This window comes from Arvicanthis niloticus, chromosome 25, assembly GCF_011762505.2.
Source record: "Arvicanthis niloticus isolate mArvNil1 chromosome 25, mArvNil1.pat.X, whole genome shotgun sequence".
Classification (NCBI taxonomy): domain Eukaryota; kingdom Metazoa; phylum Chordata; class Mammalia; order Rodentia; family Muridae; genus Arvicanthis; species Arvicanthis niloticus.
Genome location: NC_133433.1, coordinates 37,439,179 through 37,455,444, shown reverse-complemented (window position 1 = coordinate 37,455,444; position 16,266 = coordinate 37,439,179).

Here is a 16,266-nt window from a genome sequence, read left to right as displayed (position 1 = left end):
TTTAACCTGCCACCTTCAGTCACTTAACACACAGGTAGAGGGCATGATTAACAAGTCTCCACCTCCAGAGATTTAAATATTAATGAGTTGTCTAAAGGCCAGGGGCATAGCTAATTAAGTTTGTCCCTCCCCCTCTTCCCCCTCCCTATAAAAGGCCAGGTGAGCCTGGCTTTCGGGGGAAGCACATACCATCTATACCCACTCAACATGCTATGAACAATAAAGCTTTGGAAAACCGGACTCCACGTGTCACCTGGTCTCACCGCCAGATTCCCAGCTTTTGGAATCCTGGAACCTTGTGGATGCAGCTGCTGGCCCGCCCACCAACAGCTGCTTGAATATGAGACCCCGCCACTGGACTCCCCCCTCACCCCCCCCTGCGAGATTTCTTCCCCACAGAAAATGGCTTCACCAGCTTCTTCCTTATTCTGACAGAGAAAAATTACTGAATATTAGTGAAGATTTCTTTGTCTTCCACATTTTTTCATAGAAAAGAAATGGCTGAACTGGTATTGTCCCCTACTGACACATTTCAAAATCAGTGGGTAAATGTTTAACTGAAACTTGCTACCTTTCTAAAGCTGACAAACAGGAGAGTGTGATTCTCCCAGTGGGGATTTATTTTCTAAATGAATGCTTTCTGTTGTTTGTGAAAAACCATAGGTGTTTACTGAGTGGTGAATAATAGGTATAAATTTATTTTCTCTATAGTTAACATGTTCATTGACACTAAACATGTATCAACAAGCACCAATTCCTTCCTAGTATATAATCTTTACATAGTTCAAAGGTAAAAATCTTAGAAAGAATATTCAGATAATTTCTAATAAATGTTTTGGTGTCTATAGCATTAAATAATTTGCTAAAAAAATAACCCATTAAATCACCCTGTATCTTATGAATATTAATATAACCTCATACTTCATTTCTGAACCTATTTGAATCAGATGAATTATTTATTTCATTGACAACTGACATTTTTCTACTGTATAAAAAAGTGATTGAAGTCATTTAATATGGGATGATACCCCATAACTTGGTAGGAGGAGATATGCTTGTTAATACCAAGTCACATAAAGTTAGCTTTGAGCAGTATTTGTCTGAATATAAATATTTCTTATATATTTAATAAGATATAGAGGCATACTGAATGAGTTGCATATAATAAATATGATTTAGGGTGTTCTGAAGTATTTTTGTATAAGAGAAGTTGTACCAGTGTCTAAATTCATGGTTCCCAGGAACATTTAGCTCTAAACCCTGCTTCTATTTTGAGCTGAAAGTATAATCTCAAATGTTGGATGGGTAGAACTTAAAGAAAAATAAATTTAATTATTCAGACAGTAAAAGTAAATGATAAATAAGAATACATTGAATTGTTTACAAAGTCCTATCTGCTAGTTGTTTTAAGAAGTCCGACCGCAGCTCAGAACAGACCACTCCAGACCACGCAGTTCCAAAGGGGAGGAGGTTTATTCAGGGGATAGGGCAAAGGTGGGGAGAGGGAGGTGGAAAAGATAAGAGAGCGAGTCAGGGGGGTCCTGCCTGTTTTATATGGGAGGTGACATAGGTTCTCCCAGGTAAAGGTGAGGTAGCCGGGTGGATTCTGGGAGTGTGCGGCTATTGCCTTGGCAACAATGTGGGGGTCGCCTAGATGTAACGTCACTGGGTTTGGAGCCTGATACCAACATATCTCCCTTTTTCTTATTATAAAGAAGAGAAGAAAAGTGGAGGGGAAGTCGATGGTGAAACGGGAGTTGTGGCACAGTGTCTCTTAAACTACTTCCTGCTGTGTAGGGGGCGTAGTCCATTGTGGGGAGTAGCTGGCTTTCACCATCGGGGTCCACTCGGTAGATACGTGCATCAGGTTCCTCTGTGGACAGTGGCTTGTAATCCTGTAACAGGAACTGATTAATAATTTGGTTAGAAATAATAACACCAGGAGGATGACAAGAAAGGGTGTTACAAAAGAGAGTATCTTGTTTTTTTTATATGGGATTTTTTTTAAAAAAACAAATCTTAGAACTGGAGATCTCACGTTCCTTAAAAAATAGCATTCTTCCTGAACAAACCGGCAAAGACCATTTCAGGACATCTGGCCCTCATCGGTTCTGAAGCAACACAGCTGGAATCCCGCAGGTCTTGTGGTGTTGGTGGAAGTGGTTGGTCTGTGATCTAGCATATGTATCTGACAAGACCAATATGGGCAGCCCCCATAATCATCTGGTCAGTTTCTACAATAATCTTCTACCTGGTCAAAGAGAAAGCAAGTGTAGAGGGCATGATATTTAGATGAGTAACGGATGTAGAGATGATAGCAGTTTGGACTGGTTCTTGGCACCCGGCTATGGAGCAGTTTCCTGACCCTGTTTGGGAAGAGATGTTTTTTTTATCCATGGGGGGTCTCTTGACCCTCAAACCTTCAGATGTAAGGCCTGACCTAGATAGAGACAAGCAGCAGGGGAGGATGAGGAACCCATGTCTAGTCCAGTGAGGTTGAACTCAGCTGCCGGAGTAGAGTCTCATGTTCTGGGATTGAGGACAAGGTGGGTGATTTCAAAGTCCTCTGGAGCTTAATAGAGCACGGTCCTGTTAGAGTTGATGTGTATGACGAGTCGATTTTAGGTGGGGGGATGAAAGGCTTGAGATGAGACAAGTGGACCCAATGAGGGAGTCCCTCAAGTTTAGCAGCTGTAGGGGTCACAAAAATTACCTTAACAGGGCCCTGCCATTTGGGAGAGAGGGGTGAGGGCCGGTGATCTGGAGGGGAGAGAAGGACTTGGTCTCCAATGCTGACAGGCAGTGGACAGAAGACAGTGTGTGGTCGAGGTAGATGGCCGCAGTAAAGTTCCACAAGAGAGAACAGAGATGGCAAAGTAATGGGGTGAGTAGATGGTCTGGGAGGAGAGAGCACTTAGGTGAAAGACCAGGAGTTTGGACTGGACATCCATACATGAGTTCAAAGGGTGAGATGAGGAGAGGCCGCTTGGGAAGAGCTCGTAGCCTGAAAAGAGCCAGAGGTAAAAGTTTTACCCAGTCAAGATGAAGTTCCTGTGACAGCTTGACAAGAGTGGTTTTTAAAGAGTGGTTAGTTCTTTCTACCTTACCTAAAGATTGAGGGTGGTAGGGAATATGAAAATGCCAGGGGATGTCTAAGGCCTTAGATACAATTTGAGAAACCTGGGAAGTAAATTCGGGACCATTGTCTGACTGGAAGGAGGCTGGGACGCCAAATCAGGGGATGATCTCTCAGAGGAGGAGATCAGAGACTGTCTGAGCCCTTTTGTTAGTTGTGGGAAAAGCCTCTACCCAGCCTGAGAAGGTGTCCACCAAAACCAGGAGGTATTTGACACGTTTGAGGCGGGCATGTGGGTAAAGTCAAGTTGCCAGTCAGTTCCAAGAAGGGAACCTCTAGCCTGGTGGGTAGGAAAAGGAAAAGGGGTGCTACGATACCTGGAGTTGGGATCTGACATCTGACAGATTCTGCAAGAAGCAGTGATAGATTTTAAGAAACTTAAGTCCTCAGGAATAGGCTGTAGGTGAGTCTTAACAAAATGAGACAATGCTTGGCTGTTAGGATGAAAGAGTTGGTGAAGATAGGACAGAGTTTGACAAGTATCAGGAGGTGTAGGTGGGGATGTGGGTTGCAGTGTAAGAATGTCCTGGGGAGGGTAAGATGAGTCTAGGCTCCTAAGGGCTGCAGCTCTAGGTGCCTCATCAGCTCAGTTGTTTCCCTTGGAGACAATAGAATCATCAGTCCTGTGGGATCTGCAGTGGACAATCCCAATAGCTGTGGGGAGATGGGAGGCCTTTAGCATGGCCATAATTTGGTTTACATTAGTTACTGATCCTCTTTTTGTGGTAAGTAACCTGCGCTGCTTCCAGATGGCAGCGTGGGACAGGAGGATATGGAAAACATATTTGGAATCTGTGTAGATGTTGAGGGATTATCCCTGTGCCAGCTGGAAGGCACGGGTAAAGGCTATTAGTTCAGCCTGTTGTTTGGTGGTGTGATCAGGAAGGGCCTGTGCCTCCACCACCTTGGTGTCTGACACTATGGCATAGCCAGCTTTCCTGGCTCCTTCATGTAAAAAGGAGCTTCCATCTGTATACCAGGTATAGGTGGCTTGAGGCAATGTGCCCTCCTGTATGTGTGAAGGATGAGGTAGTAGTTCCTCTAAAGTTTCAGTGCAGGAGTGAGATAGGAAGTGGTTAGTATTAGGTCAAGGAAGAAGGTTGGAAATATTAAGAGGTGGGCATGATTGAAAGTTGAGGGTAGAGTCTTCTATTAGGGCTACCTGGAGAGAAAGGTCCCTGGAGGGAGGTAGAGTCTGTAAGCCTTTATAAGTTAGGAGCTGTGACAGGTTGTGAGAAGAGAGAACAGTTATGGGTGATCCCAAGGTTAGTTTCTTTGACTCTCGAATAAGGAGTTCTGCAGCTGCTAAGGTACGAATACAAGGTGCCCATCCCCGGATGGTTAGATCTAGTCTTTTTGACAAGTATGCTACAGGTGCAAAAGATGGTCCCAGTTGGTGACCTAAGACTCCAAGGGCAAACCCCTCCTTTTCAGTTACATAGAGGGAAAAAGGATGAGTCAGATCAGGGAGATGTAAGGCTGGGGCCTTAAGGAGAGCCTGTTGGAGCCTTTGAAAGGGCTTAGTAACAGGTTTGAGAAGAGGTTCATGGGTGGGGCCTAATGCTGCTTCATATAAGGAGCAAGAAAGTAGGGAAAAGGAAGGAACCCAGGATCGTAGAAAGCTAGCCATTCCTAGGAAGGATAAAATCTCTTCCTTTGTCAAAGGAACAGTTAGAGACTGAATCAGATTCTTTCTATCTAAGGAAATAGCCTTGTGGGTTGGGGTAATTGTTAGTCCCAAATAGGTAACCTGAGAAGTAGACAGTTGGACTTTAGATGGTGAGACCCTGTAGCCCCGACTGGAAAGGAAATTTAGAAGAGCAGCAGTGTCAGCTTGGCTAATCTCTAGAGAGGGGCTACAGAGAAGGACATCATCTATGTAAAGTACAACCTTAGATCTAGGGAGAGATAAAGAGAGCAAGTCAGAAGCCAGAGCCTGGCCAAATAGGTGTGGGCTGTCCCGGAATCCCTGAGGTAGAACAGTCCAGGTAAGTTGGGTAGAAAGGTGGGTGTCAGGATCTGTCCAGGTAAAGGCAAATATGTCCTGTGATCAGGCATCTAGAGGGATAGAGAGGAATACATCCTTGAGATCTAGGACTGAGAAATGAGAGGTCCCTGAGGGGATAGTAGAAAGAAGTGTGTAAGGGTTAGCCATGACAGGATGGAGGGGAACCACTGCAGAATTAATGCGTCTGAGGTCTTGGACCAGGCGATAGGTACCATTAGGTTTCTTAACTGCTAGTATAGGGGTATTAAAGGGAGAGGAGGTAGGGCGAAGGAGTTTTTTCCTTAAGAGGTCAGAAATGATAGGCTTAAGTCTTCTGAGGCTCTGGAGGGAGAGAGGGTATTGAGCTTGGGTGATGTACCTGGTAGAGTCCAGTAACTGGATGACAACAGGAGAATGATGTTTAGCAACAGAGGGGTTCTGGACGTTCCAAACTCAGGGGTCCACCTGAGAAGCTGGTAAGGGAAATAACATATTAGTGTTAGTAGGTTGACTGGCTAGAAGAAGGAGCAGAGGAACTGCTGACGAGCTTGGGTTTAGGCGAATTGGGGGAGTAAAGGAAATAGAGGTTCCCAACTTAGCTAAAATATCTCTTCCCAATAAGGAGACAGGACATGTAGGCACTACCAAAAAGGAATGGGTGAGAGGTACACCCCTAAAAATGCAACTAAGTGGGGGAGTCTGGTGAGGAAGTTAAGGTTGTCCTCCTACCCCGACAATGGGAAAATGCGAAGGTGAGATGGGTCCCCAAAACTCCGTCAGGACCAAGTAAGTGGCCCCAGTGTCCAAGAGAAAGGAGATGGGTCTTCCACATACCATAATATCTACCCTGGGCTCCCAGCTAGTGATAGGAGTGGTCGGGTCGAGAGAGCTTGGGCCCTGTCAGTCCTCCATAGCCAATCCTAGAAGGTCAGCTGAAGGGTTTTCTGGGAGTGATGTCCCTCTGTTCTGACACGGTCCCCTTGGTTTGCTGGGGTTGGGGCAAGCCCTTGCCCAATGACCTTGTTGACCACATTTATGTCAGAGGCCAGATGGTCCCTGAGTCTTCAGAGACCAGGAGTCTGGGGTAGCAGCTGAGGCTGGTCAGATAGCCTTTGCTAGCATGTGGTATTTTTGTTTTCGGGCTTTCTCATCTCTCTCATGGTATACCTTGAAGGCCAGCGCCAAGACTTCTGCCTGTGGAGTTAGGGGCCCCCTCTCCAATCGCCTAAGTTTAGCTTGTATGTTGGGGTAGCTCTGGGAAAAAAAAGTAGGTCATCAGAAGTTGTTTATCTTCCGGATTTTCAGGGTCCAGATTGGTATACTGCAATAAAGCCTTTGTAAGGCGTTCTAGAAACTGAGACGGGTTTTCCTGTTTGTCCTGGACAACCTCTTGGAGCTTTTCAAAGTTTACTGGCTTTAAGGCTGCCTTTCTTAGGCATGCCAAAAGACATGTTATAAATCTATCTCTAGCTAAGATACCACCTGCAGAATTGAAATCCCATCGAGGATCCTGGTCAGGAACCGCCTCAGATCTGATTGGATATGTTCCTTCTGTCTGATGAATCTGATCTGCATGCGTTTTTGCCTCTTCCCAAACTCGCCTGCGTTCATCAGGAAGTAAATTGTTAGTGAGACTCATATGAACATCATGAAAAGTTAAGACTGAGTGATGTACTGGAACTCTTTAATAAAGGCGGAGGAGTTAGAGGTATAGGAATCCAGTCTGCTCTCTATTTGAGAGAGTTCGCTTAGTGAGAAAGGAACATGTACTCTGACAAGGCCATCTACTCCAGCCACTTCCCTCAGGGGAAGGACAGATGCTGGCTTAGGTGTCCCTGGAGAAGGAATTGGAGGTTTGGCTGTGGCCTTAGAACGTGTGATAGGAAGGGTAAAGGTCGGAGCCAACACAGGGCGATTAGCATGGCCTGCAGCTGGCGCAGAAGGAAGGGAGGGGTCTGGGGAGGTTGAGTTAGTAGACTCTGAGGTATCTTGGTGAGAAGAAAACGAGGCAGCGGTATGGGTTTTCAGCGGCATGGAAACAGGTCTGTGACGGAATGGGGTGGTTCGTCAGCTGGATCTAAGAGCTGGTTGCGTCATCTAATGGGGGTTGAGGAGGTTCCATTGCTAAAAGGACCTGGGGTGGGGAACAGGCAGAACACATGGAGGGATTAGAGCTGAGGTAGATGAATGATTGGATATAGGGAACCTCTTTCCATTTACCAGACTGCTGTATGTATGTATGAAGACCCTTTAAAATGACTGGGTCTAGCGTGCCATTAGGTGGCCATTTTAAACCATTATCTAGAGGATACCGAATCCAAACTTCATTGCAGAGATGTATCAATTTGGAAGGCCTCAAAACAGGCGTTAATTTTAGAAATCTGAGGTTTTTAAGGAGACAACCCAGTGGGGTGTCTGAGGGTGCGGCCAAAGATAATGTAGTGCCCATTGGGTGACAGGGAGGGCTTACCGAGCTAATGTATTGGCGTCCCCCAATAGAAAGATGGCAAGAAAATCAGGCAACTGCCTAGATAATCAGGTCATCACGAGATTATCTAAGGGCCCCGGCAAATTCCCGGAATTTGCTGAAAGCAGTTTTACCTAGTACCAGAATTTTCGGCAGCTGCAAAAGCTCAGAGTGGGGAGGGAGACTGTAAACTGCTTTCAAGGGGGATGGGGTCACCCACTGGCCAATGTCCTAAGTAGTAGTTCAGCTAGGAGGCTAGTCATAGGGACTGGGGCAGACAAATGCCAACACCTCTCAGCCTAGGGATGGCTGGCCAGGCCTTATCTGGGCGTCTAGGGTCCCTCCCGCCAATTGGAATCTCCTTACCAATCAATATGCTGGTGTGTGTTTGCAGGCTTATGCAGTCTGGTATCAGGAAAGTGGAACTGAGAGGTCTGTGTGGGCCTGTCTGGCTGCCTAACCCACGTGGCAGAGTACCACGTTGTGGGCCACAGGCATAGTTAGTCTGCAGCAACAGTGGAAATTAACGCGGTCGGTGATGGCAGATAGCAGCGATGGAGTCCACATGGTGTAGAGGCGATGGTGGCAGCGGTAGAGGCAGGCCACGCGGAGTCGGTCCTGCCTGGCCACAGCAGCTAGCGGCTGCAACAGCTGGCAGCACAACGGTTCCTGAAGTATTCGAACTTGGCCCAACGCACCAATGCTAGTTGTTTTAAGAAGTCCGACTGCAGCTCAGAACAGACCACTCCAGACCACATGGTTCCAAGGGGGAGGAGGTTTATTCAGGGGATAGGGCAAAGGTGGGGAGAGGGAGGTGGAAGAGATAAGAGAGCGAGTCAGGGGGGTCCTGCCTCTTTTATTTATTTGTTTTGGGCAGTGACGTAGTATCTCACAGGTAAAGGTGAAGTAGCTGGGTAGATTCTGGGAGTGTGCGGCTGTTGCCTTGGCAACGATGTGGGGGTCGCCTAGATGTGACGTCACTGGGTTCGGAGCCTGATACCAACACTATCTATGATGAGTGCACCATCATGTGTATTTTTTACACTAGAATTGTTTCTTTAAAGTATGCAGTACTTCAAAATGAACTTATGGGCATTTGTTTTGAATTGTCCTGGTGCTGTTTGTATTTTGATGCTAACTGCACTTTCCCAAGAAGGGCTGCCAGGAATGAGTTGTGAATCACCTCCCATTTTAACTTTTAAAATAAAGGTTAGAGCCAGTGATTGGGCAGTGAAAGAAAGGTGGACCAAAAAATTTTGGGGAGAGGAGAGAAAAGAGTGGCAGGATGGGGGAAACAAGAAGAGGGAGAGAGAGGAAGACTGAGAGGAGGAGGTGGAAGGAAAATTGAGCAGAAGCACGTGGCCTGGAGAAACAGCAAGTTATAAGGAATCTCAGCTGGGGAATATAGTAGTGCAGTGGTAGATCTGCTCACTCCAGACATGCAGCTTGTATTCATTTTAATTGAGTTGTGTTCTCATTGCCTGGGCTTATTTGGGTTGGAGATTTACTGCAACAGGCATTAACTGTGTTTTTTCTCTATTTATCTTGTTCAAGTTTATTAAAAACCAACAAAGAAACAAATATGATGTTGTTGGTCACAGCCAGAGTCTTGCATATAACAGACAACTACTCTACCAATCTGCTACCATGTTCTTCTCCAAGCCCCAGAAACTTTTAATTTCATGCCTTCTATTCTTTCTCAATATACCACAGATAGGATTTTAAGAATTTTCCACTTTTTCCCCATTATCTACTCTGTTTTCAAGTCTCCTAAGGCCAAGTTAGCCTACAACACTCAGGCACAGATAGAACCCTGTTCAGAAATTTATCAGCCATTTACTCATATTTGATTCCAAATATTTACTGAAAGCCAGCTGGACCACACTGGGGTTATATACCATGTTGGCTTTCAGCTGATGTGAAATAGTCACATAATAACTTTTCATGTTATTATTTTAAGATGATGGAAAGACATCACATCTCACCTTTTTGAACTGATAGTCTGTTAGATAATAGCCAGGTTAACTTTTATAGTGTTTCAAGAGAGTGGAAAAAAGCATAAAATTTTTTCTGTGCTAGAAGATATTTCAGGTGGTCTGCAGAGATATGTGGTTTTCCATAGTATAAATAATCATCCCATGGGCAGTATCTAGTTATGAACTTGACAACACAGATGGTGGAGCTGGAAGAGACACAGCAGTGCACAGTTTTGCAGCCGATGCACAAGACATAGTACAGACCAGAACTAGATAACCTTAGAACAGCACAGGGAAGTCACATGATATAATGACTTTTAGAAACTATTAACTTTTAAATGAATTAATACATTTCCTTTTAAGTTTGTGGAATTTAATATTTCTACAGTGGCAAAACCGAACAAATATTCCACAGAACACTGAAAGTGCGGTAACCAATTATGTCACATCCTGTGGAGGAAAAAGTACCAAATTGAGGAGGATTATGAAGCAAAGGGTAAAGGGCACGAGTGCCCTTGGAAGAGACTCAGACAACCGAGTTCACTTGAGAAAGGTTCCCTGAAGCAGCAGCATCTGGAAGGTAATGAGAAAAGAGGAGGAAGTCAGACAAGTGTGTCTGGACACTATCTTATAAGAAAGGAGGAAAGATAAGAAGACACTTCTGAAGAAGGCATGAGTTTACACTGAGGGGTGCTGCACTGGTGGGCAATAGCAAGGCAAATGATAAACTGCATTAAGTCCCTTTTGCTCCCCTGGAAGGCATTTCAAAAAAAAGTGGTTGAACAGAGAGCATTCCCTTCCCAGTGCCTAGTAACCTTTACTTGATGAGCCCATGAGTTTCTCCATAGCCTCTTAGTGTTTAACACCCTGTATATGGTGCTCCTTATGTTCTCCCTCCCTCTCTCTTTCCTAGTTATATTTTTTGCTTCTCCATTTGAATTGTCCTTACTTTGAAAACAGTGTTTAAACACTGAGCTTTGATTATTATACATTTCATGATTTTTGTTGATATCTTTATTGTTTTTATTTCTTCTCACATGTACTCTTTACATTTTTGAAGATACTGTGTGGGCACAAACCCCTCTTACCCAGTCTTTGCTATCCCTGTTGACATTTCTAAAGTTCTCAAGAAACCTCAGAGCTGTCCTCTATGCCTTTCTTCCTCAAGTCTCCAAGCATTTACTTTGTCAGAGTATGTTGGACCCTTCTCTGTGATCTAATATCTGACAAAACTGACATAAGTGAAAGATTTGTTTATTCTGACTACTGTTCATTTTGGGGGAGTGCTGGGGGCCAGCTCCAGAGCTTTGGTTCTCTCTTGAAGGTAGACAAAGGCAAAGAGCATGGGTGGGGGCAAGACTTGGTCTTGTTAGAAATTAGGATTGCTATTTAAAAAAATAAATAAATATTAATAGTAAGGTTTACCTGTCCTGACTTGAATTTACTCTGAAGCCAGAAGCTGCAGGCTTCTGTTTGAATTAACACCTGTCCCTTTAACTGCAAGGGATTATGTAAAGCTGTCCTTTGTTCCTTTTTCTGTGTGTCCTTTGTGCTCTGGTCCTAAGGCTGAGAGGTTATTTACCTAGTTGTCAGTTATAGAAAGTCACTTGCAGGAAGATAAAAGAGACACTTTAAAAAGGACTCTAATTCTTTATTTTAAAGGAAAAAATGAAAGGTAAAAAAACAAAAAAACAAACAAACAAAAAAAACAAAAAACAAAAAACCCTATCAGACTATGTGCTCTCTTAATTTCTAAATTACTCTATTCTGCACTTTTCCTTCCACCTCCCAATCTTGCTCTGTCCTTCTGTAATGCAATGCTATGCAATGTAATCATTCCTAGTTTTTTTTTTTTTTTTAATATGGGAGGAGATCACATGGTTTTTCCAAGGAATTTTTTTTTTTTTTTTTTTTTTTTTTACAAAAGTTTACTAAAAGAAAACATAAATCCAAATTGTACATAAGGCTATTTTAACTTCTTTTTCTACTTCTATCACTTTAATTTTCTTCTGTTATCTTATTGCTCCTTCTATTGCTTTGAACATAGTATTTAAAGAGAGTGAGGAGTGGCCAGCCCTGTCTCAGTCCTGATTTCCAGAAGATTGCTTCAAGTTGTTTTATGCTTTTTGGGTAACCTGATGATGGCTGATTGTTTCTCATGTATAGATTTTATTATGTTATGTTCTCACCAGTCTGATTCTATCTAGGGATTTGCCATGAAAACATGTAGGCTTTTTGGGGGGGTGGGGGGTAGGGTGGGGAGGTTCAGGCTTTTTATGTACTTGTTGAGAAGTTGAGAAGGTCATTTAATTATTGTTTTTAAATCTGTTTAAGTTGTTTATTATTTATTTACTCTTACATCTTTAACTTTTTCTGCTTTTAATGCCCAGGTCACATAACAAAAAATATGAACAACATGAAAGGTCAAGAGAGTATGACCCCTTTCAATAAACACTCTAATCCTATACACTTATTCTCCAATGAGAATTGCCTATATGAGGCCAAGGACACTGAATCTAAAATAACAATTATAAGTGTCATTAAAGAATTAAATGACTTTAAAGAGGATTTTTATAAGTTTCTTGATGAATTTATAGGGGATAAAAAATAACTGCCTGGGTGATGCCTAAGAAATTAAATTAAGGATTTGAAAAATAAATTTAATAAAGAGATAGCAAGTAAAGAACTCAGGTTGAAATGAAGATGGCACTGGAATCTTCAGTGTCTCAAGTAGAAAACTCAGGAAACAGATTTACAAACAGAGTGTATACAGTGGAATACAGAATTTTAAATATAAAGTAAATTAATTAGGCTTCACCAGTAAAAATTAAGAAAATATTTTATAAAAGAAACATGCAGCAATTACTGAATTTTCTCATTATAAGTACAGGTGAAAGGTCAGAGTCACAGGCCAATGGTATAAAATAGGTTTTCAAGGAGATGATAGGAAAAAACTTCTCTTCTTGAAGGGAAGACATGCCCATATTGATACAGCAAGTATACAGAACAACCAATATGACCAGAAAAAAAAAAAAAAAAGCTCTGTGCGTTATTGCAGTTAAAACACTCAATGTAAAACAACAGCAACAAAACAAACAAACAAACGTAGTATATCAAAAGCTACAAAAGAAAAATCACACATTACATTAAAAACAAACAAACAAACAAAAAACCCCAACAAAAGAGTAGCTAGTTTCTTAATGAAAAATTTAAAAGCCAGAAGATACTGGTACAATATACTTTATGTTTTAAATGACTAATAGGTGTCAACTTTGTCTATTGTACCCAGCAGAACTATCTGCTACAGCTAAATGAAATTTTTTAAAAAATGTCTTAATTATACACATATACACACACATACACATGTGTGTGTTTTTATGTGTGTGTGTGTGTGTGTGTGTGTGTGTGTGTGTAAATCTAAAAGAATGCATGCCCAGCAAATCATTCCAGAGAGAATACTGGATACAATATATTAGGTCGAAGAAAGAAATAACTGTAGCAAAAAGGGTACAGGAATAAATAAAGCTATAATTGCTGAAACATGGATTGTGACTAATTAGTCAATCAAACAAAAACCCAAATGACAATAATCTGCACACACATTTCAGTAATAATGTAAAATACCAATGACCTCAACTCTCAAGTCAATACAACATAAGTTAGATGAATGGACGAAGAAACAAAATCAACCCAGGCCACAAGATGTGCTTGGGCAATGGAACTAGAGACAGGATATCCCAGTCACCTAGGGTAGAAACTTGCAATATATATATATCAGTGAAATGATTCCTAATGATATTCTGCTATACTCATAGATGAATATGTTGTCCAGTCATCAGCAAAGAGGCTTCCTCCTCCAGCAGTAGATGGGAACAGATAAAGAAACCCACAGCCAGATATTATTTAGAGAGAGAGGGGGGGGGGGAGGGAGAAACAGAGATCTCCATTGGATCCCTCTCCTTGGGTGGGGGGGCATTGTATGAGTCACAGGAATGGTGGACACTAGAAGAACATATCCCACTGAATTTACTAATCAGAGTTCACCTGGGCTTACAGATACAAAAATGGCAAACTCAGGGCCTGCATATGTGTTATAGCTGTTAGTTTGGCTAGTTAGGTGTTTTTCTTGTGCTTGTAACAGTAGAAGTTGGTATGTCTGACTCTTTTGCTTGCTCCTGAGAGATTCTTTTTTTCCTATTGGCTTGCCTTGTCTAGCCTTGGTATAAAAACTTTTGCCTTGTTTTGTGGTATCTTGTTTTGTCCTGTTTTGCTGTTATCTCTTGGAGGCTTGATGTTTTCTGAAGAGGAAGCAGAAGGGAAGTGGATACTGGGGAGAAGAGAGGTGAGGATATAGCTGGGAAGAGTGGACTGAGGAGTACCTGCAGCTAGGATGTATTGTATGAAGGAAGAATCTATATTCAATAAAACGAAACAAAATTCATTGTTCTGTTTTTCGATAGGAAACTAACATGAGCCTTAAATAAAACATAATTTTAGAAAAATGATGAAGAAAAAGTATTTCCAAGTAACTGAGACAAGGAAGCAAACAACTATTGCTAACCAAAACACAAGCTGCAAAGTCAAACTAGTTAGACATAAAGAAGGACATTTTATGTTGATCACAGAGAAAAATTAACCAAAAAGACAATGCAACTATAAATACACGTGTATCAGCGTCAGAGGCTTATCAATTTACTCTTTCCCCCCACCCCTCTTCTAATATCTCAATGCCCTTAATCAGCTTGAAGAAGTTAATGAACAGTCAGTGCCCCTATTCCCTGGGCTTGGGGACTGAGGTGGTTAATATTGGTCTCTCTTTCTAGGGAAAAGTAGTGGTTTTGTTGGAACAGGGAGGATTAGCTAGGACTTATTGCATAGCCATAACCTATTGGTAGAAATCTGTATAATTATTTTCAAGATGAAGTTATAATTTCTTAAATGGTACAAAATTTACTTTGATTTCAAATTTAAGGTTTTCATTGGTATGAGCTTCTTATTGATATAAAAGTGAGATGAATATTGATACTCTCATGGGCATTGTGCCTGTATAACACATTTAGGAATACAAGGCCTAGACCCAGTCCTTCTTTAACTTTTTAACTGATTTGGGATGGTTAGCCTATGAGTTAAGGGACTATAGCAAATTCATGGCTTTGAGTTTATTGTTAGGGTGTTTTCCATATTTTACTTAGAAATAGCTGAGAGGAGTTAACAGACAACAGTCCAGGTTACCTTACATGGATAGTTGGTTTTCAAAATGTCAGAAGTCCATAGAATTGATATTACAAATATTTCTATATTAATGTTCATTTTGATTAGAGACCTGTCTGCTCCTGACAGCTTCCTGTCGTGGATTCTAAGAAGAAATTGAGCATCCTTGGAGTTACTCCAGTTGTGTGGTGACAGCCACTAGACAAGAATTGCCTCTTTCCATCTACAGACAAATTACTGTCCAGAAAAGGACACACTTGTAGAATAGTCGACTGATTATATCTGCCTAGACAGAGTAATCAGTCCTTAATAATTCTGCATCACTAAGGTCTGTCAGATGATCCCGGGCCAGAAGGCTGAAGATTTGATGCTCCAATGTTCGGTAGTATAGGGGCTTTCCAGGTGTTCAGCGGTCTCTATAAATTGGCTAAGTTTTAGAAGCTATGCTTAGTGCTTCCCATAATTTCAGTTAACTCAGTCATTCTGGATTTCTGATGGGGTTGAAGACCTATAGTCTCATAGCCAATCCTGGCTATTTACTTTGAGAGAAAAGATCTGAGTGGATGGTTTTCAGCTGACATTCATCCTAAAGCCAAGAAAAAAAGCCAGGTTCAAAACTAAGTGCTTTAGTTAGAACAGATGACAGAGGTTCTGGTTAGTCAACAAAATGAAGGACTGGGTATTAGGACTATCTTGTACCTCACTGGTACAATTAGGAATAACTATGCTCTAATTGCATTTTGAGAGAAAAGTTTTATTTTAACAGGAAGGGTGAAGCTAGGTGATGAGAGAGAGAAAGAGAGAAAGGAGGGGGCATGGAGGCAGATGTTCACATGTCTCCACCAGTGAAAGATAGTTTATATATCTAGGTTGGGTATTGGGTTACACTGCTGATTGAGCATTACCAAACTTATAAAGCCTTTGATTAACATTAAAAAAAATGTATAAAAGCAAAAAGGAAAAGGCATGGGATAGGGGTTTTCTAGGGAGGGGAAATGGGGAAAGGGGATGGCATCTGAAATGTAAATAAAATATAAAAAAAAATAAAAATGAAAAAAATAAAAAAGAAAGACGTATTTAAATTAAAAAAAATATTTGTGTACCAAACTCTGCTTCACTCAACTTCACAAAGCATGGTATTGGGCTTAAAGACACAGACTCACATAAACCCAATAGTAGTAGATGATTTCAACAACCCACTCTTTCCAATAAAAAGGTTCTCTGGAAGAAAAATAAACAGAGAAGCTTCAGAATTAAATTATTTCATACATAAAATGGACCAATCAAATAAACAAAATATTTCACCCAAATATAAGAAAAAATACTGTACCCAGCAGTCCATGGATGCTTCCTAAAATAAAATACATACTAGAATACAAAACAAATATTACCAAATTCAGAAAAAATAAAATAAGTGTATTGTATGTGACTACAATGCTATAAATCTTAAAATGAACATAAAAAAATCTTCAGAAATTGCATAGATTTA